Source organism: Crocodylus porosus, unplaced genomic scaffold (assembly GCF_001723895.1).
Source record: "Crocodylus porosus isolate Cpor-Errol unplaced genomic scaffold, CroPor_comp1, whole genome shotgun sequence".
NCBI lineage: Eukaryota > Metazoa > Chordata > Crocodylia > Crocodylidae > Crocodylus > Crocodylus porosus.
In genome coordinates this window covers 49,710,761-49,733,844 of record NW_017728909.1, presented here as the reverse complement: position 1 = coordinate 49,733,844, position 23,084 = coordinate 49,710,761, and the positions used below count along the sequence as shown (strand labels likewise).

Genomic DNA, 23,084 nt, shown 5'->3' with positions numbered 1-23,084 from the left:
GCTGATGATACCAAAATTTGGGGTGAGGTGAGCACGCTAGTAGGGAGGGAAAGTTTGCAGCAAGATCTGGATAGGTTACAAGGGTGGGCTAACATAAACAGGATGCGTTTCAATACTGACAAGTGCAGGGTGCTGCACTTGGGCAATAGAAACCAGCAGCACACTTATAGAATGGGAAACTCCCTTCTTGAGAGCATGGAGGCAGAAAGGGATCTTGGAGTCATTATTGACTCCAAGATGAACATGGGCCGACAATGCGAGATCACGGTTGGCAGGGCTAACTGCACCTTGTTGTGCATCCACAGGTGCATCTCAAGTAGAGCAAGGGAGGTGATCCTCCCTCTCTATGCGACGCTGGTCAGGCCACAGCTGGAGTACTGCATCCAGTTCTGTGCGCCCCATTTCAGGAGATATGTGGACAACATTGAAAGGGTCCAGAGGAGGGCCACCCGCATGATCCGGGGACTACAGGGCAGACCCTACAATGAAAGACTGTGGGACCTAAACCTGTTCATCCTTCACAAGAGAAGGCTGAGGGGGGACCTGGTGACTGTCTATAAACTCACTAGGGGGGACCAGAGGGGTTTGGGGGAGACACTGTTTCCCCTAATGCCCCCTGGCATGACAAGGAATAATGGCCACAAGTTGTTGGAGGGTAGGTTTAAATTAGACATCTGCAAGAACTACTTCACAGTTAGGGCGGCTAGGAGTTGGAACCAACCAACTTCCAAGGGAAGTGGTGCTGGCCCCTACCCTGGGGATCTTTAAGAAGAGGCTTGATGCCTACCTGGCTGGACTCATATGAGTCCAGTTTTTCTCCCACCCAGGCAGGGGGGCGACTTGAAGATCTACAAGGTCCCTTCCAACCCTACTTCTATGATTCTATGATTCTAGGCAAGAGGTATTCCCTTTTAAAATTACAATCTTTTCTACAGTTTACATTTTACCTCTGTTTTTACACTGATTTTCTTAGTCACTGTTTAATGTAACTGTGAAAATCACAGGGTACTTGGAATAAGTAGAATAGTACTGAAAGAGTTAATTGATACAGTGTGTTTAGTCACATGTCCAGGGTGCCTGCAATTTGTGAAATGAGTTTAAATGTTCTCAGTTCAGATCCTAGTAGGCAGATCTTTCAATGCCAGGCACTGAGCAGGAGAAAAATTCTGAGAATACAAACAAAAAACCCTAGGAAGTTGCCCTGTGGTATACTTGGCACCAGTGGAAACCACAAGTCTCCACAATGTTTTTTGCACTTCAGCTTAGTCATGTACTGCTTGTAGTTGGAGGTCACAAGTAGAAAAAACTTTGTACAACAGTGATTTGATCATGCTGTAATCTGATAGGCTACTGTACATGGGAACTCTTCCAGTCCTCTCTCCATCATTTAGTCAGGATAACATTTTTTAAAATCCCACCATCATACAATTTTGCACATTGCCTTGTCAGTCTCCTTCCAAGACTGGATTAGCCATTTATACAGAGTAGTACACTAAGTTTTGGCATGTCACTGTGCAGTTTGGTTTTTGGGGTCGGTTTTTCACAGACACCTGTCTTGTCAAATATGGTAGGTGTTCATCCCACCACTTACACCCACATACATCTATATTTATACGCTGTTTGTGACATTTGTTCCATTTGTTTAATTAAAGATAGCTTATCTAGCCATTTTCTTATATATCATAATAGTGACTGAGATAAGGGTATTGGGTTAAATTTTGGCCCCTTTGATGTCAATGCCAAAACTCCCACTGATTCTGTTAAGACTGGGATTTATCACAGAGAGAGAAATACAGGAAAACTGTAGACTAAAAGTTCAATATGTAAACCCAGGAAATTATCATATGCAGCACATACAATCTGAGAAATGGTGACTGCTTCACTGTTTTTGGCACTACTGTGGTTACGATATATGATAAGAGACTAAGCTATCTGCAATACAGTAGGCACAGTGACATTTTTGCAGTCAGGATTCAAGCATTCCATAGAACATGGGACACTTGATGAAGGTTGAGGCATGCCATCAGCTGTGGATTTTTGGCTTTCATACATCACATCAGCTAGCATGTTTCACTAGACAAACCAGTGACATGTCTTGCACTTCATGGAGAGCTATGCCATTTCAAAAAACTGCTGCAGTCCCTTTTCATCTTTTGATAAATAGTTGCCAAGCATGTTCGCTCATGCAGTGGAGACAGATTTTTACCCAGTATCAGTTGACATTATGGAAGTCAAAGGGGTACAGCCAGTTTACACTGAGATCCGGCCTCGTTGATCTGTTCTGCTGTAGGCTAGTGCACCCTTACAGGTACAAGAATATCCAAAACGTGTTTCATATACCATTCAGAACATGAGCCACTCAATGCTTGAGTTGATTTCCATGTCAGGGGGTTACTGATCAAAATTCAGGAGAGAATTTTAGAGAATTGTGGGTAACAGCTTCTAGCATATAACTTAGCATAAGCAAGGATCTCCAGTCACAAGCTTCCTTGTGACTGTTCCAAGTGAAAAGCATTCACTGACAGAGTCTGCAATAAAAGGAATAGCTTCTACCTTTGGAATAATTCATTCACAGTATCTTCTCCAACAAGAAGGAAAGGGATGCAGATGTCACATCCCTTAGTGTGCACAGTGAATTTCCTGCTTTTACACATTGAACTTGCAGTTTGCCGGAAGTTCTTTCATACTGATAGATCCTGGTGCCTGCTGAAAAGTATCTTCCAAGCAGTCAAATAATTTCTCTGACAACACAACAAAGCTCCCAGTCATCCTTGTTTATCCCCTCTTCTTTCCACCCCCACTTCCTTTTACACTGCACTTTATGTTTGAAACTTGCTATATGTCTGGATCTCTTGTCATTTAAATCAGTCTTTAAAAACCACACTTACTCCATGAAATCTTTGACAGATGATCCTTCCCACACATACATGCACCCCATTTTGTGAGTGGGCAGTCCCAACTGTGCATCAAATTATTTTGAACTATACATCATTTCAGTGCAGCAGAGTGTACAGTTGACTCTCCTCACTCTTAAGTAGCATGTTTAATGCCAAAATAGTACAGTAGGTTTTGCACTGGTTTTCTGCCACAGAGAGGTGAATTTCCTTCCTTGTTTAGGCAGAAAAAAAATGCCCCACTGCACCTCTCAGGGGAAAAAAACCTGGGTTAGGAGTTGTGCAACTAATTTCTTGCACACCATACAGGAAAGTAACTCCAAAACTTATGACCCATACTCTTTTTTTTCTTATGACCAATGAAATTAGTTTTGCCTTATGAGAGAGTTACTATTAGAAGGCCCACTCAGCAAAACTCATTTCACCAAATAAGCGCCTTTGTTAGGCTACAAACTGGAAAACAAGATAAGACTCAGATTTGATTGCTTACTGTTCAGATTTATTTTCCATTTCAGTACACTTTGTAATGTTAAGCTATAAATAAATGTAGCAGGTTTATTCCACATTAGACGTTTTTAAGACATATTGTGTGGGTGTCAGATAAAGCAGGAAAGATGGCAGGAAGGATTTACTGACAGCATGATGAATTTCTAAAACAAAATGAGCTGCATCAAAAAAACAATTCTCCCTTTATTGTTTATCAGATGCCAAGGTGATTTGCATGTTGTTATTTCAGGTGTGAACTTTCCATTGTCAGTACCTAAAGAACAGCTCTGTAAACGATCACCACCCTTTGTTGCTATGGCAACATGGCATATATGAACAAGGAACAAAACATGAGTTTTGCAGGACTAACAGCAATGGAACAAACTGGCAGGCACAGAAAAAATAATAAGTCACAGTGATGGTCAAAAAGAGAATAAACAAGTTTGCCTGCTAAATTTATATCCAGTCTTTCACAAAAATGGAATCAGTGGTCCTGGTGTCATGAAAAAATGAACTGCCACACTAGTTGTGACCAAAGGCCTCTCTAGCCTCATAGGCCTGTCTTTAAAGTACCAGGACCTTCTGGTCAACCTCCTCCTGGCTCTGGCCAAGCTATCTATCTACCAGACCAGGAAGGAAGTATCTAGCACCTATGTTTTGACAGAGGGAAAATGACAACAGTGAAATAACAGAAAGAAAGAGTCCAATCCCGATATCAGTAAAGTCCATAGGAATGTTGCTATTGAGTTCAATGATAGCAAAATCAGACCCATACTACATACCTTGCATTTAAATTTCATTGACTTATTTCTAAGGGTCAAATCTTCCTGACTTTAATAAGAGACTTATATTAGTAAGGAGGAAAGGATCTGGCTCTCAGTATTTCAAGATTCACTGAGAATGGTTTGATATCAGATTTGTAGAGCAATAGGCCTGTGGAACTCTTTTCACTAACACAGCACCCTAAACATTAGGTGTATGTGATTAAACAACACTGCATTCTGGTTTCTACCAAGAGTTTCTTGAAGTTACAGCAGTCTTCCAAAGCCAGCCTTTCAGAAAAGGCTGGCAGCCGCTAGATAATGATGTAGTTAGCAGCCTCTCTTCCTGGACTGGGGAATATTTATTTAGTGCCAGTGCTTATGGCATATTTCATTTCCAGAAATTGGATGCAGCTGGAAGATAGTGGCTTGCAGCACAAAGACTGGCATGTTTTAAAAACTAACAGTGCACAGTGTTTTGCATCAAGACAAAGTCACACAATAAAAAAACTATTTTAAATTGGGGCAGCTATTAAATTAGTGGACAACAACAACTTGGCATGCTATGTAGCTTCTGTAGCCTTTGAGCCTTTTGTAGCAACACTTTTAAATCATAATATTGCAGTGCAGCCACATAGTTCTGATTCCCCACAAACAAGAATAGACTTTGACCTCAACTTTAAAGGCATAGCATGTTTCATGAGAAAACATTAGGGTGAAGGCTTGGCACAGGGCTATCAGGAATCTCGGAAAGCATGAGCACTATACAATCCATCAGGTTCCCTTTACCCCTTGCTAGCTCTGCTGAGATGCTTAAAAAGAATTTATACTAGAGAGGCAACTCTGCTGTAGCCCCAGGATGCCCCCAGAGCCCCAGATAAAGCTGCTGGGACCAGCCTAGGTGCTGACCCCAGCCCCCCCTACCCCACCAAGGGCAATTTGCCACATACCACAGCATGAGTGGAGGGGCACAACTATGTGCTGCTTCTGTTTGTCCCTGGGGAAATGAATGTGTGCACTTGCCTGGATGTGCCCTAGGAGTCCTTGTGTTTAGGTGACACTGTTTATGCCTGCAAATGGGCCAGGTTCTTCCATAAGGGCTCAGTGGAAAGACATCTACTAGGCAGGAAGTAGGTATGTTCAGTTTCTGGTATAGCTGGGGTTTCCAAAAGCATTCAGCTTCGGCTCTTTCTGAAGTCTCTTAACACTTTTGCTTTCAACGGGAGCACTTAGATCAATGAGGTTGCAGTAAATAAACTAACGACTGCATGTTTGCTGGCCACGAGTAAGTACCACCAGCCCCTGCAGAACAAAGTTTTTTCTTATCCCTCCCTTGCTCCAATAGGTTGGCATGTTCTCTTTGGCTAGCATTCTTCATACACCACCATCCCTGCCCTGTCATAAATAGGGATCCCCAGATTCTCCCCACTTCCTTGCTACTTGTCCCAAGGGACAGAACAAGATTTGCTCTGGGATAATGCCTTATCCCTGCAAATCTCAGCTTCATTGTCCTTTCACCAGACCTCACAGCTACAGCAGGGGAATCTTTTTCCAGCTCCAGGTAGTTTTTCCTTGGCTCATAAAAGAATTCTAGATCCCTTCCACCTATAGAAGTGGCTAGCCTGAAGTCACTCACTTCGACATCACACTTTACTACAGGCAAACAGTAAGGTAACAATAAACAAAAGCATGTATTCTATAGAAGAAAAGTATTATAAAAGAAAACCTAAAAGTTTGAAGACAGAACAAAGAAGCAAGCAAATCTTCTCACTTTCTCATACAATCATAGAGAAGTAGGGCCAGAAGAGACCTCCAGAGGTCATCTAGTCCAACCCCCTGCCTGAGGCAGAATATAAACCATTCTATACAATCCATAATCTAAACTCTACTTAAGACTACTATCAACCCTGACACAACACAAACCTAATACCCTAACCAGCCAGCTTCCTGTTTCTATGAAATGTTGTCAACTTAAGCTCAAAAGATCCTGGGTAGAGGGCCATATCCCCCCTACAGAGGAAAGCAAAATCCCTTACAGTCCATACCAATCTGACCATGGAGTAAAATTCCTTCCTGACCCCAAATACAGTGATTGGTCTGACCCTAAATGGAGGGGCAAGACCCTCTAGCCAGGAACCTCTAGTTTTGATCCCAGCAGGAGCATTGGCACACCCCAATCCAAATCCTCAACCTTGGCTGTCACCAACACCCAATGCCTCTAAAGAAGGATTTATAACACCCTGACACATGTAACAGCAGGGGTGGCGGCACTCATCAAAACCTAGGAGAATGGGAAATATCCATAGCAGAAGATAGGTGTAGCTAGCTACTCCTAAATCATTCCTGACTAGTGGCTGTCCAACCTCTTCTTGAACACCTCCAGTGATGGAGAGGCCACAAGCTGGACATGCCTAGCTCCTTCAGCCTCTCCTCATATGACTAGATTTACCATATTCCGTTTCAAAAAGGAAGACACGTGTGGAAGGGCAGGAGGACTGGAAATATATGATTGTGGTGGGGAGGGAGAGGGAGAATATAATTGTGGAGGAGGGGAGTGATATGCCCATGCCCTACCCCTGTTCCTCAGTCCCAAGACAGAGCCCCCCACCCAGCCCTGCTGCTGCCTCTCACTCCTTACCCACAGTAACCCACCCCCTGGAACATGCTGGTGCTCCCAACCCGCAGCCCCTTACCTCCCCAGCCCTGCTGCCCATGCAACTCCCTGCTGCCCCTGAAGAACACCCCCTTCCCCCGCCTCCTCACCCTGCTGCAGCTCCAGTGCCGGCTGGCACACACATGTGCACACAAGCGTATGCACACTTACCTGCCTACAGCTCCCGGGGCTGTGCACAGACCATGTGATGGACCTGCCTCCAATCACCCTGCCCCTGCTATCCCCAGCCCCAAGCAGTTCCTTACTGGGAAGTTGGGAAGTGCCAGCGAAGCAGAGGCAGAGCAAAATCCTGGACATTAGCTGATATTTAAAACAACACCTGAATGGAGATGGGCAGACCCAAAAAGAGGACATGCCTGGGAAAACCTGGACATGTTATACCCCTACATATGACTTGCTTTGTAAGCCCTTTATCATTTTGTGGCCTGTCTCTGGACCTTTTCAACTTCCCCATGTCCTTTTAAAAATGTGGAGCTCAGAACTCCATGTGACATAGAGGCTCTATAACCTCCAGTGTCTTGCACCTAATGCTTTGATTGATGCATCCCAAAACTGTATTCACCATTTGCAGATTTGTATTGAATCTGTGATTTACCAATACTCCCAAGTCCTTTTCCATAGTACTGACATCCAGCCAGGTGTCACCCATTTTATATTTAAGTTTTTAATTATTCCTCTCGAGGTGTAGCACTTTGCATTTGTCCGCACTGAACTTCACTCTGTTAGGTCTAGCCCAAATTTCCAATCTATCGAGATCCTTCTGAATTGCACTCGGATCCTCCAATGTGTTTGCAATCCTTCCCAGTTTTGTGTTGTCTGCAAACTTGCTCAAGAAGCTTTTTATGCCAGCATCCAAATCATTAATAAATATGTTGAACATCACAGGGTCCAGGACAGACCTCCTGTGGGATTCCACTTGAAACCCCTTGCCACTCTGACACAGACCTATTAATAATTACCCTTTGTTTGTGACTACTGAGCCAGCTATCTATCCACCTTGTTGTAGTTTTGTCTAACCCACATTTCTCCAATTTGTTTATAAGAATGCCATGTGGGACCTTTTCAAAAGCCTTTCTGAAGTTCAGATACTCAATATCCACAACATTCCCTTCATCTACTCAAGTAGTTGCTTTGTCAAAGAAGGAGATAAAGTTTGTTTGACACTTTGTTTTTCATAAATCCATGCTGGCTCCTTGTGATCAGTCTTTCCTCCTCCAGATGCTTGCAAATGGCCTTTCTTAGGATATTCTCCAATAACTTCTCAGATATTGAGGCGAGGCTAAATGGTCTGTAGTTCCTCACGTCCTCCTTTTTGCCTTTTTTAAAAAGGGGCACTACTTTGACCCTTTTCCAGTCCTTTGGTACCTGGCCTGTCTCCTACAACTTCATGAAGATCATTGCCAAGGGCTCCAAGATCTCCTCTGACAGTTCCTTCAGGACCCCGAGATGTTCATCCAGCTCTGCTGACTTGAAATTATTCAGACCCAAGAAAAGGTCTCTGACCATCTCTCTTGTTATTTCCTCCCTCAGCTTACCTCCTTCCTTATCCAGATAACTCTTACTTGGTGTCTGACTGCAGCTTAATTTTTTTGTAACTGAGACAAAGTAACTGTTGAGCAGATCCACCTTCTTTGTATCTTCAGTTTGAGCTCCCCCTGGCTTGTTAACAGATGACCCATAGCTTCCTTGGTCCTTTTCTGGCCAACATACTTACAGAACCTCTTCTTGTTGTCATAGAATCATAGAAAATTAGGATTGGAAGGGACCTCAGGAAATCATCTAGTCCAACCTCCTGCTCAAAGCAGGACCATCCCCAACTATATCATTGCATATCATTTGTCAAGATGTTCTCCAGATCTTCTCCAGATCCACAAATGAACTTGACTAGGTCATTTGTCATGTCATGCCTTAAAAACCTCCAAGGATAGATTTCTAACCTCCAAGGATAGGAATTCCACCACCTCTCTAAGTACATTGTTCCAGTGCTTCACCACAGTCCTAGTGAGAAAGTTTTTCCTAATATCCAACCTAAACCTCCCTTCCTGCAACTTGAGAACATTGCTCCTTGTTCTCTCATATGCCACCACTGAGAACAGTCCAGCTCCATCCTCTCTGGAACCACCCTTCAGGGAGCTGAATGCTGCTATCAAATCCCCTCTCAGTCCTTTCTTCTCCAAACTAAATAAGCCCAGTTCCCTCATCCGCTCCTCAGAAGTCATGTGCCCCAGCCCCCAAGCCATTTGTGTTGCTGTCCACTGGACTCTCTCCAATTTGTCCACATCCTTTCTGTAGTGGGGGGCCCAAAACTGAAAACAGTACTCCAGACGTGGCCTCACCAGTGCTGTCTACAGCAGAATAATGACTTCCTTAAACTCCTTTGCCAGGTGCAGCTCATTCTTTATCTTTGCCTTCTAGATTTTTTCCCTGCATGTTCTTGCTATTTTCTGGTATGTCTCCTTGGTGATCTGCCTGTTTTTTCATTGCCTGTATGCTTTCCGTTTTCATTTGAGGCACTTTAGAGGCTCCTTGTGCAACCACATTGGTCTCTTGCCATTCTTCTTGCATGTCCATCATCTCGGAACAGTTTCTTATTGGGCTTCCAATACTGTGCCCTTTAGAAGTTTCCAGTTCTGTTGGGCACCTTTATACATCAATCAATACGACACCATGCCTATTAACTCCTTGATTTGGAGGAAATCCACCTTTTTGAAATCTACAGTCCTAATTTTGCCAGCCTCATGCTTTCCCTGTCTCAGGATCTGGAATTCTACTGTCTTGTGATTGCTTCTCCCCAAACCCATCACCTTCACATCCTCCACCAGGTCTTCCCTGTTGGTCAGGACAAGATCCAAGATAGATTATCCTCTGGTTGTATCCTCTACTTTTTGGAACAGAACGTTGTCCTCCACACAAGTTAGGAACTGGTTTGACATAATATGTTTGGTTGCATTGTTCTTCCAGCAGATATCTAGAAAATTGAAGTCTCTTATGAGTACCATCTGATAGCTTTTTGACAGATTTGTCACATGCTTGAAGAGTGCCTCATCCACCTCCTCTTCCCGATTGGGTAGCCTAAAATTAGGGACATACCAATTCACAGCTGAAGTGGGCTTCATGGTAGCTTCCTTAATCTTGCAGGTTCCTCTGCACCCCCGCCCCCTCCACCACCAATTGGTAGAAGGGCCCCACCACTTGCTCCTAATCTTCAGGGAGGTGAAAACTGCAGTTTTAAATATGGCACTGTTTTTGCCTCACAGCCAGTAAGCAGCAAACAGCAGGGCCACGAGGGCCCCTCAGCCAATCAGCAATGAGTGGGGTGTGGGAAAGCCTGCAAGATTAAAGGAGTTGCCACACTGCCCACTTCCACCATGAATTCAGTAGATCCCTACCTATAATAAATCTCCACCATCATATTGGGGCTGCATCTTTCAGCTTTCCTCTTCACCCAAATGCATTCTGCATTTCATTTAGCTACAGCCTAGTCCTTCAGAGTCCTACCAGTATTTCCAAAGATCAGCCTTTCTGCTGATCCTGCTACCCTTGACAATTGGGGATTTCAACTCACCCCAAGGCCTAGGATGATCCAAAGATCACCACTAGCTAATAGAAATCTCCTAAATACCTCCAAGCCTACCCCACCAGTAACCTTTTTCAGTTTGTTGAAAAGTCTCAAAATTCTCTGTACATTTCTTGCCTTCTGGGGTGCCTAGAATTCTCCTAGTCTACTTCTCTGAGATGCTTTCATTATTATGAAGCCTTTTTTTTCATTACAGACAATGCCTTGGGTGTCTATCCCAGCAGTAGCCCCTTCTGCCTGTGTTTAGGAGTGGCAGTTTTTCTTGGTCGAGGAACACAATTGGCCAGTGATCCTTACTAGTTTCATTTTCCTCTTTTCCTTTGACATATAAACAGCACTTAATTAGAGACCTAGCCATAATTTTTGACTGTTGTGCCCCCAGATTGTAAAGATATATACAGTAGGGCTGTGTAAAATTTTGATGGGTGTTTCATTTTGAAGCTGTTTCAACACATTTCGAGCTCGAAACAGCGAAATCAAAACAAAAGGCTTTGAAACAAAATGAGGGCACCTGAAATGTTTTGAATGTTTCAAAACATTTCAAGTTTCGAAGCTGGACTTGCTTGCAGCTAAACAGAAACTAAGGAGAGGAAGGGGGAAGGACTGCTCTGATATTGACATCTAGTTCCTGGTTTGATTCCCCAGCTCCCAGTTCAATTACCCCAGCTCCCCCTGCAGGGTACAGGCCCCCAATCTGCATGTGAGGTTTCAGCAGGCTGCTACTATAGGTTGGGGCCAGTGGCAGCCACTCGATGCAGCCTGCACTGAGCGCTGGGAAGACTGCAGTGCAGCCGCTGGCCCCAGCCTACAGCAACAGTTTGCTGAAACCCAGTGCGCTGATCCAGGGGCCCATGCCCCCCCAGGAGGAGCTAAGGGAATGATCAGAGAGCTGGTGAATTGAACTGGGAGCAAGGGGAATGTTCAGGACCCTAAATATTCCCCAAAATCCTGGTTCGATTCCCCAACTCCCTGATCTTTCCTCCAGCTCTTCCTGGAGGGTGCAGGCCCCTTGATGATGTGGGATGACAGCAAGCTGCCACTGCCAGCTGGGGATGGCAGTGGCTCTGGGCTATTTTCCCAGCCAGCAGCCTGATGAAGCCCTGCACACACATCTGGGGACCATGCCCCCCCAGGAAGCTGGCGGAATGATCAGCCAACTGGAGTATCAAACTGGGAGCTCTAGCTGACCTGTGGTTCCACCCCAGCTCCCAGACAGTACGTAGCACCCTGCAGAGCCATGCTGCACCCGCAGCATGGTGCAGCTGCTGCGCGGGTGCCAGACTGCAACAGCTATCCCCATTTCGCAGGGTGGCTCTGCCACAAGCACCCAGAGGCCCCAGTCATCACTTCAGAGTCAGTGGGGGGGGGCTTTTTTCTTTTTTTTTTAAAGCTCTGCACTCACCAGCTGCAGAGCATGTGGATGACAGCATGTTGTTGCTGCTGGCTGGGGCCAGCACCAGCACCCAAGTATGCCTGTTGCAGCCCATGCTGAGTGCCGGGAAGAACCCAATGCTTCATCCCACACACAGATCCGGGGCAAGCACCCCCAAGGAGGGCTGCAGGGCTGTGTCAGACTCCTTCAGGGGGGGAGCAGACCCCTAGATCTGTGTGTGGGATGACAGCATGCTGCCACTGCCAGCAAGTGATACTAGATTTGCTTTGAACAGTCTGAGGTGCAGTTTCACAAAACCCCCTGCTTTTATTTCCTTTAAGCTTTGTAGGCTTCATGCCCTCGGAAGGAGCTACCATCCCTGCAATTTTCATCTGAATCAGGAAATAAATGACAAAGTTATAGGCATTTCCGTGATTCCTCATTATAGCCTATGGATGAAACGTGGAAACACATTGAAACAGCATCGAAACTGTTTCACTGTTTCGACAAAACCAAATGGAACAGTGCTTCAAAACAGTGAAATAAAACACTGTCCCTTTGAAACAGCAAAACAGAAGTCAAAATGAAATGGTGCTGTTTCACACAGCCCAACAGACAACATAATCCATACAGTGATAAAAATGACATAAATAAATACAGTTTAACATTGGCTTTTGAATGAGACCAAACACAAGCAATTCATTGAATTTCATTCCTGCCTTTGGGATGAGTTTGTAACATACCCTACTTCACACATAGAATCATAAAAAGTAGGGCTGGAAGGAACCTCAAGAGGTCATCTAGTCCAACCCCCTGCTCAAAGCAGGAACATTCCCAAATAGAACATTCCAACCAGGGCTTTGCCAAGATGGGACTTAAAAATCTCCAAGGATGGCGATTCCACTGCCTCTCTAGGTAACCCATTCCAGTGCTTCACCAGCCTCCTATTGAGAAAGTTTTTCCTAATATCCAACCTAAACTTCCCTTGCTGCAACTTGAGACCATTGTTCCTTGTTCTGCCATCTGTCATCACTGAGAACAGTCCAGCTCTATCCTCTTCAGAACCACCCTTCACATAGTTAAAGGCTGCTATCAAATCTCCCCTCAGTCTTCTCTTTTCCAAAGTAAATAAACACATTTCCCTCAGCCTCTCCTCAGAAGTCATGTGCCTCAGTTCCCGAACCATCTTTGTTGCTCCCCACTGGACTCTCTCCAACTTGTCCACATCCTTTCTATAGTGGGGGTCCAAAAGTGGACATAATACTGCAGATGTGGCCTCACCAGTGCAGAATAGAGGGAAGTAATTACTTCCCTTGATCTGCTGGCAATGCTCCTACTAATGCAACCCACTGTGCCGTTAGCCTTCTTGGCAACAAGGGCACACTGTTGACTCATATCTATCTTATTGCCCACTGTAACCAGGAGGTCCTTTTCTGCAGAGCTGCTGCTTAGCCAGTCCCCAAGCTGTAGCAACACATGGGATTCTTCCATCCTAAGTGCAGGACTTTGCACTTGTCCTTGTTGAACCTCATGAGATTTCTTTTGGCCCAGTCCTCCAATCTGTCTAGGTCACTCTGAATCCTAGCCCTACCTTCCAGTGGATCTACTACTCCTCCCAGCTAGGTGTCACCTGCAAACTTGCTGATGATGCATTCCATCCTAACTAACGGACAAGGTTACCATACATCCAGGTCTACCTAGACATGTCTTCTTTTTGGGTCTTCTGAGCTCCATCCAGGCAGTTTTTTTAAACATTAACAAATGTCCAGGATCCAAGTTTTTCCCAGCACTTCCTGGCTTGCCTTAGCAATGAACTGCTTGGGGCTGGAAAGAGGGCAACTGGAGTCAGGGAGCACCACATGCGTGTATGCATGCATATGCAGATGGCTGGCATTCAGCGAGGCAGGGTGATAGGACCAGGCCTGGCAGCTGGATTCAGGTAAGTCTATGGGGAGCAGGGGTTGAAGGGCTAGGGCTTAGGGACAGTGCAAGTGGCTGTATGAGGTGTGTGTGTGTGTGTGTGTGTGTGTGTGTGTGTGTGTGTGTGTGTGTGTGTGTGGAGGGGATGGGTGTGTGAGGGTGGCAGGTGCCTGCTGGCACTCAAGGAAACTGAGCACTAGGGCTACAACAGGGCAGGGGGGTAAGCAGGGAGGCACCTGCCCCTCCAGTGGGGAAAGTGGGGGGCTTCAGGGGCAGTGGGGAGCTGCACTTGGCCAGCAGCACTAGAGCCAGTACGGTTGCTTGCAGGGGTAAGGTGGCTGGGAGATGCTGCAGACCTGGGGGAAGCAGGGGGCTTTGGGTCAGGAATGAGGGGCACCAGCAGGACTGAGGTAATTTTGGCTTGGGAGTGAGGGGCACAGTGGGGTACAGAAGACTGTGGGTCAGGAATGCAAGGCACTGGCAGTGCCAGAGGGCTGCAGGTCAGGACCGAGGGGCACCAGAAGGGACTGAGGGGGCTAAAGGTTTGGAGTGAAGGGCATCTGCATGGTCCAGGGGGACAGGGTACTGTGGATCAGGAGTAAGGGGCACCAGCAGAGACAGGGTTCTGTGGGTCAGGAGTCATGGCTGAGGGGGGCTCTGTGGCCTGGGAGTGAGGGTCAATGGCATGGGCAGGGCACTGGCATCACACTGGCATCACATATCTGCACACCTCTTCCCCACCCCCCCATGAGCGTCCTCTTTTTTTAAACTGGAAATATGGTAACATGGCGACCTTTGTAATGAAGGCCAAAACCATGCTACTACCGTCTCATCTCTTTCTGTTTCATTTATTTTGGAGAGAAACTTGTTTTTGACTTGAAGACCTATCAAATGGGACATAACATTTCTACCTCCAACTACACTAGATATAAACTTAAAAATAGTCTAAGGAGGACATCAGAGAGTTATTCGCTTTCTCTCTCCATATATAGAGAGATAGATAGATATACACATATGTACATACACACACATACATATACTATAGCCTCTATAAATTCATTTGACCAAAGATGTCAAACCAAGGTCCAAAACTCTATATTATATGATTCACTTTTCATTGCCTCAGTGATTCCATATAAAGTTTACTATTACAGCATGTTTTCTCCTAACTTCCAGCATGAATTGAGGTTAAATCAAAGATTGAAAAATAGACTCTTCTTTGAGGCTAGGGACAGACATTACACATAAACCAGTTTAAGTGATCAGAAACTGGTTTAAACCTGTAACAGAACAGATGTTCAGTGCACATAAACCAGTTTGGAAATGACCAACTGCTTTGAGATAAACCTGGTTGAATGTAGTATCATACATAACTGATTTGGTTCAAACCAGTTTATGCAATGTCTGCCCCAGACACCTTGCTGGTTTAAGTTAAATCAGAGTTCCCCAGCATCCCAGCATGCTCTCTGGGCTGGGTCTGCTCCACAGCAGAGCTGGCCTCTCCCCTCTGCTCCCTGGCTGGAGTTCCAGAAGAGGCTGCAGGCACAGCAGGGTCTGCTGGCTTCCTCATGCCCAACTTCCTCTGTCCCCTCATCACTCGCTGCTTAAGTAGGGATCCCTTCCTCCTCTCTGCCACAGCATGGACCATAGCCAGCATGTGGTATGCTAGCTAATGCTGTGTAAGGCTCCAGCAGAGACTGCAAATACAGCACGGTCTGCCTGGCTTCCACCTCCTGTACTCCCCCCTCGCTGCTCAAGCAGGAAATCCCCCCCTCCCTTCCATCTCTCACAGCATGGACCCCAGCCCCACGGACCGTAGGCATGTGGTATGCTACATAATGCCAAAGGTATTTGTGTGTGTCTATCTCCAATTTCACTGGGACAAGCAGACAGAACAGTGACTGCTTAGGGCTGTTTGAAGCTAATCAACAGGTCAGCCAGTAGTTAAACTGTTTAAGAAGTTTGAAGTAATGGAGAGGGACCATTGTTTTGCTAATCAGCTGATGAAGACTGTTATCAGCCCCCACAGCTGGCTTGCTTGCCTGTCAGTTTGCTGCAGAAAGTCTGATGAAGCAGGAATGGAGATTGAAAAGTTCCAGTATCATGCACTGCACCCCCCCACCCTCACTCTTGCCTCAGAGTGTTAGCCCAGGCTGGGGGTTGGCCATACTCCAACCTCTTGAGCAGACAGTAGGGAAAAGCGTGGGACCGTGCAGGCAGATCTCTCTAATGAAACCCCCAGTGTGGGGGTTTCTCTTCTATCATGAATAACTTCACAGAAGTCTTTGGAGTTACACTGATATAACACCAGCATCACTTACAGGAGAACTAAGGCTCACTGACTTCACATTCTGTCCCTCCTGACACTGTGCAGTTCCACACTGCCTGCAATGCAGTAGCAGACTGGAACTTAAGTAAATCTGTAGGTGATTCACAAGAAGAAATTGAATGAAACTCTCTCTCTCTTTCTCTCTCATCGGTTGTGACTCACTAAGAAAGCATTAGACTTGGCACAACAGTAAGTGGCTGTGACATTAAATAAGCAGACAGAGAAAGCAAATCTATAGAGCAAGACTAGAATATATTAAAATAGTTGTTTTTCAGTCCAGTGCTACACTAAATATTCACTCAGCTATGACCCTGCTATGAGACTAAAGGGCTACATTTCTACAAATATCTTCTTTTCATTAATGCTGAAAATATGATAACTATTAAGCAAAATTATTTATTCTAGTGGAGGGGAAAAGAGACCATTACCAGAAATAAAATGGCCTAGAAGAGATACCACAAGTGACTACAGCCACTATTATTAATATAAAACATGATGCTGTCTTATGCTATTGATTATTATTCCTAATAGCAGTAATCCTCTCTAAATAGTATATTAAAGTGTCCTCAGAATCACAGTGAGCTGTTAAATATCTTCTAGTAACAGCCCATTTTGCAATTATTAGTACTTAACTCACATCTGTTTCTGTTTTTTTGTATATTATACATTTACTAAAAGTCTTTTAATTTCCTTTCCTTTCAGTACAGCTATAGGAAACCTGTTGATAGAATTTTTTTTCAAAATAAAAATAGGCGTAAAATCTGTTGAAATTACTGCTGTGTATCCTTGTTTTGTCAGTCCTTACTCAGGAATTTAATTCCAAATAGCTCAAGTCACCAGAGATGACCTCTCTCCTAAGCAGACACAATCTACATGGGCAGGACATCTGGATTCCTGGCTGGCTAAGCAGCAGCTTTGCAGAAAAGGACCTAGGGCTTACAGTGGACAATAAACTTAATGTGAGCCAATGCTGTGCCCTCGTTGCAAAGAAGGCTAATGGCATACTGGACTTCATTAGTAGGACCATTGCTAGCAGATTGAGGGAAGGGATTATTTTCCTCTATTTGGCACTAGTGAGGCCACATTTGAAATACCATGTCTAATTTTGGGGCCCCCACTACAGAAGGATGTGGACAAATTGGAGAGAGTCCAGCGGAAGGCAGTGAAAATGGTTAGGGGGCTGGATGATATGATTTCTGAGAAGTTGAGGGAACTGAGCTTATTGAGTCTTCAGAAGAGAAGACTAAAGGGGGATTTAATAGCAGCCTTCAACTATCTGAAGGGTGGTTCCAAAAAGGAAGGAGCTAGACTGCTCTCAGTGGTGGCAGATGACAGAACAAGGAGCAATGGTCTCAAGTTGCAGCAAGAGAAGTTTAGGTTAGATATTAGGAAGAATGTTCTCATTAGAAGGGTAGTAAAACACTGGAACAGGTTACCCAGAGAGGTTATGGGGGTTTTTAAGACCAAGCTAGATAAAGCCTTGGCTGGGATATGTAGTTGGGGATAGTCCTGCTTTGAACAAGGGGTGGACTAGATGACCTCCTGAGGTCCCTCCTAACCCTAATTTTCTATGATTCTATGATTCTCTCCCTGGTTTCATCACTGAGTTGTTCTGTGACTTTAGACAAGTCTCCCATATCTGTTTTTTTTTTTAAAGTAGATAATGGCACACCCTCAGCTCCATAAATTACCAAGATATCTTTCAATGGAAAGAAGTTATTTTTCCCCACAGTTCATCATCTTTCCTCTAATAACTGCACTAAAGTCCACAAATAACCTTAATGCATATATCTATAGATTAAAACTTCAACCAGTATATCAATCAGCCCTGGTTTCAAATTCCTGCATTGTTAGTCTATACCATCTGATTAATAATCTGCCTATTTCAACACAGAAACATAAGCATGGATTTTCTTACTGACTTTGTTTCTGACTTACTGCTAATATTTTTTTCAAAATTAAAAAACATATATATTAAACATCACACTAATTTGATACCTCTAAGATCAAGATATTTGGGGTACCTATAGATGCAACTTGTAGATTGGGAAGAATGTTTTAGGTCCAGTTCTACAAAAATCTAGAAATGAAGTGTGTGTCTTTAAAGGTAATAGGAATTGAGGTGGTTCAGCACTTCCCAAGGTAAAGACTCTTCTTTTTAAAAGAAGGTAATTGAGGAAAATAAGAATTGCTTCCTAACTTGAGTCTGATGATGTTTTCCCCTTGATTGGTTACTCATAAGCAACATAATGATTCAATTAGGGATGTCAATTAATTGCTGTTAACGTGTGTGATTAACTCAAGGACCAATTAATTTTTTTTTAACGCATTAATTGCACGCATGGTTTTGGAGCCTGCACCTGGGCTGCTCTCCACTGCCATTGTTGCTGCCTCCGGACTAACCAGTGGGGCAGCAGTGGCAGTGCAGAGGAGCCACAGGGTAGTGCATACTCCAGGCTGCTGCAGCACAAACGGGTGGAGAAGAGACACACACACACACACACACACACACACACACTTGAGGTGCACCAACATATCAGTGTCATATTGGGATGCCATGTGCAGGCTGTATGTAGAAGCAGTGCCCAGCAGATAAGTTGGTGGATGGGAAGATCGAGGCCCTCACAATGAGGGAGGGAGAGGGGCAGGGGCTAATGGGACCCCAGGGCCAGGGCAGGTCATGAGACAGAGACACAGGAGGCTGATCCAGGAGCGTGGGGGGAAGGGGGAGTTCTCCCCGCCACTATGCACGCCTCTGGGGGAGGTGTGGGGAGATGTGCCTCCCAGATTTATGCACAGGGCAGAGGCAGGCTACCTACTGTGGGCTCGAGGCTCTGTTCCACGCTGCCTTTGCCCTGGGAGCCATGCATTGCCATGTTGTGCCTTCTGCCACCAGGCAAGCAGGGGACATGTAGACAGCACATGTCCCCCAGGGCAAAGGCAGGAGGGCACAGAGCCTCGAGACTACAGCAGGCAGCCCACCTCTGCTCTATGCACAAATCTGGAAGGCACATTCCCCCCCATGCAGAGCCCCAGCCCAAAATGGGCAGCTCACCTCCACCCCACACAAATCTGGGGGGCACATGCCCCCCATGCCTCCCCCAGGGGTGTGCACAGTGGCAGGGAACTGCCCCCCCTCCATGTCCCTGGACGTGCCTCCATCATATGACCTGCCCCAGCCCTGGCCCCAGGGTCCCATTCACACTAGCCCCTAGCCCTGGCCCTGGCCCTGTCCATTGCTCACTGTGGGCCCCCATCCCACTTCCCCTTTCCCTCCATAGATTTATCTGCTAAGTGCTTCTCTACACATTGTCAGGTTGCTTTCCTGTAGGGTTACCATATTTCTAGTTTAAAAAAAGAGGACACCTGTGGAGGGGAGGTAATATGATTGGTGCAAGGGGGGGGGGGGGGAAGTAATATGCCTGTGCCCTGCCCCTCACTCCCAAGCCACAGCCCCCTCAGCCCTGCTGCTGCCCCTCACTTTTGATGCACAGTACCCTGCATCCTGACACGGTGTGCAGGGGTCCTCCCTCCCCAAGCTCCAGACCACACCTTGAGGGCCCCCCCAACAAGGCTCCAAACCTTACAGACACACCCACAGCCCCCCACAGCATCACAAATTCCCACACACACACACCCCACACACCCAACCATACAAAGTATCTGCATAATTTGCATAATTTTGAGTTGTTCTGTACGTAATTTTGAGTTCTCAGCTGTGTGATTAAAATAGCAATTAACTTGCAACTAATTTTTTTAATCGCGCAACTAATCGCTATCAAATATTTTAATCATTTGACAGCCCTAGATTCAATTATTTAAACAGAACGTACATAGGGAACAAAAATAACATTTTGTTTTTTGTGGATTACACAATTGTTATACCTCCTTATAAGATGTTTCTTGACTATTACATCAAGACTGTGATCAATGTTTTTATACAAATCCATCCTGGCTCACCAACCAACTTCCCTCACATGGTATTCTAGGAAACCATAACGCAAGCACATTAGACTTAAGTGTTTCTTTTAACTGGCAAAGAAAAAAAATCAGAATACAGAAACCAGAACAAACACTTTCTTATGTTAGATGCAGGTAAACTTTTAACATTTTAAACTTCTAACACAGTGGTAATATTCTTCTTTAACACACTGGTAAGTCCAAGAGAAAAGTAGCTGAAAAGAGATCAGTTAATCTATCCAACTGTCAACTAGGTAGTCAGTTTAGGTTTAGCACTGTAGAGCAGTTCTGAACATATGTTGCTTTTGTCTTGCACTACATTTCTAATTCTTAAGCTTGGAAATCAGATTAATTTAATGTAAAAAGGAAATCTGGGGAAATAAATTGAGTATGAATGTCTCTAACAGAAATTCCCAAATGCACGTGCTGCTTTAACATCGTCTTTCTGTCTCTGGTGTTCTGGATCCTTTTGTTTTATATAATTTACACTGTTATCTCAAGCTGCTCTTTAGGGGCAGAAGTAATTAAATAAAGGGGATTTTGAAGAGAGGCTGGAAGCTTTCATAATTCTCTTTTCATCGATTGAATTATTCTATAACTGGACACCACAGCTAGCATCATTCTTGGTTAATGTGCTTGTCCAGTGACACAGCTATATTCTCGAAAATATTGAACAAAGTTTTGATTGTAGAGGAACCTGAACCCTAAACTTAATATTCTACAAAAGAAAAATAGTATACAGATGTTGTACAAATATAAGACATAAATCTGAATAGCTGTTAACTGAGGGAGTTGGAGCCTGAATCCAAATGTTTCAGCTCTAATAATGTATAAACTAGAGTGATGTCTGATTCTTTCAAAATATTAAGATACCTAATCATTAACTTCTAAGATTTTATAGCATTTGATGATAACTTTCTGGCTTCCTTTGTCAATGTGACATTATAACCACAATAAATATAGGTTGAAAGGACCTACCTTCCATCTAAAGCATCAATTCTCCTTCATTCCGCTGGCATTTTTCTTGTGGACTGCAAATTAGATTTCAGCCATAAGGTAAGAGTGTTCTTTCTTTATAAAAGTTTTATCAAAATTGATTAAGTCATTTTTTCTGTGACAGTGTACAAGGGGAAACAATTTTCAGAACTCTTTACAAAAAGGAGGATTTATTCTACTCCACTAATTCAAAAGAAGTGGATTTTACATTTGAACCTTGATGTGCAGTGGCCTTGAAATGTTTCAAAAACAAAAAAATCAGTCAGACACATTCACGTGAATATAAGCCACACAATTAGATCCTAAGTTTCCCAAAACTTAGGGGATCTTAGATCTAAGGTTTTGTTTGGGTCTATCCCAAAGCACTAAAAAGAAAGGTTTTTTGAGTGACCAGATGACCAATATTAATAAATAGTGAGCCAAAGGAAAGATGTGCCAAAAACCAAAGATATTGTTCTAGCTCTGGGCTTCTCACCTACCCCCATTATCTTGCCCTACTGAGCCCAGCTAGTGTAGCTTTTAAGTAGGTTTTTTTTTCTTTCAACAAGGGGCAAACGCTAACTGCGGATAGCATTAGTAAGAGTATTTTTAAATAGAGTGTGATGGCTTTCCATGCCTCCTTTATGAAGGCATTGTCAGTAGTGTTTCAAAAACTTTTATCAACTATGTTATTGCTATGGCATCTTGGTGAGTTGCATTTATGTGAACTTCTGGAAAAGAGCAACTATTATACAGTATCCTAGTTTTATTTTGCCTTTTTGTTAGTTCTTACACAAATAGTTTTACTTTTGTGGCTCTGTTAAGATAAAGGGAAAGACCTGTTTTCTAAAATAAAGGCTCAGTTGTGCCACTGACAAGTCACCAAGGCATAACACAGAAGTCACCTCTGTATGAATTTGTCTCTTCAGGACCACCTGTACTAAGAGCTACCACAATTCTAAAGCCAGGGCTTCCTTTATATTGGTTGAGCACAAAGATGTGAGAAGTAGCACCAGGTCAGTTCTTATTCTATAGGAAATACTGAAGTCAGGCATTAAGGGCAGTGAGAAAACTGCTATTCCTAGAAAAAATTGATAGAGCTGTATCAGCCAGCTATTTCATGGATAGCTCCAATTAGACATGCAATATGGAACTTCCAGTATTTGCATTCCAGTTCTTAAGTTATTTTTTTTTAAAACAGTCTAACATAAAAGTGTCAGTTGCACTTCAGCTATAATTTGACTCTTGTAAATGGACCATTTACACAGGGTTGAATTACTCAAACATGCAAAATGATCAAAAATATGCCACGTTCTGGACAAAAACACAGCGTGAGCAAAGCTGAATATTGCATAGCTTTCTTATTGTATAACATCATGTGCTATATATATATCATGTGTATTCCAACTGGCTAAATTTTGACATGCATATCTAGACCAGCTCTTTTAGACTTAAGGAACTCTGCATAAAACACCAATGCTTAGGATTTCATTGTTTTTGTCTACAGAAAAATAAAAGAGCAATTCTTTTGTTGCAAAGAACTCAGAAAGCCCACAACAGATGAGAATATTTTTGGCACTATGGATTCTTATTTGAAATTTCTGGGTTTATCTTTTGAATCATGTGTAGGTGTTTGCACATCAAACAGTGCTAATATTGTGCTACACCCTTAAAAGGATCTCAGGACACCTTACTTGAATAATTACTCATTGCTCCAGATAGATCACTGCTCCAGAGCACAACTGTGACCAGCACATGTTGAAAATCATTTGCATTATTTTTGGTTTTCAGGAAGCACAGTGACATTCACTGCTATCTTCTAGATTACGTTGCTATCATCTAGATTATGTTAATTCCAGTAATAACTGTATTTTGTACCGCTTTCCACTTAGGGGCCAGAAGTTGACAATTCACCTCATCTACAAATGTATGTAAGACCCATACCGCAGTAACTGGTGGGCAATTACAGAGAAGCCACTTTGGTATTCTGTATCCAGTGCGTTCCATAGAGCACAATTCTCTGCACAGCCTTGTGGCAAGAGGTTTAACTGTGGCACAAACTGAGCATATATGTGGCCTGTGTGTCCACAAACTAAACAGATCCAACAGCTAACACTATTCATGGAAGCAGTCTGG

At 44.0% G+C, this 23,084-nt stretch overlaps 1 long non-coding RNA gene across 1 annotated transcript in view; it reads right to left on the bottom strand.

The window, feature by feature from the left end:
- LOC109308034 overlaps positions 1-21,135 on the bottom strand; it is a 158,995-nt gene extending 137,860 nt beyond the window's left edge. Inside the window, exon 1 of the long non-coding RNA XR_002100441.1 lies at positions 20,952-21,135. This is a non-coding gene — a long non-coding RNA (uncharacterized LOC109308034). The remainder of the gene's footprint in view (positions 1-20,951) is intronic.
- Between the last annotated feature and the right edge of the window lie 1,949 nt (positions 21,136-23,084).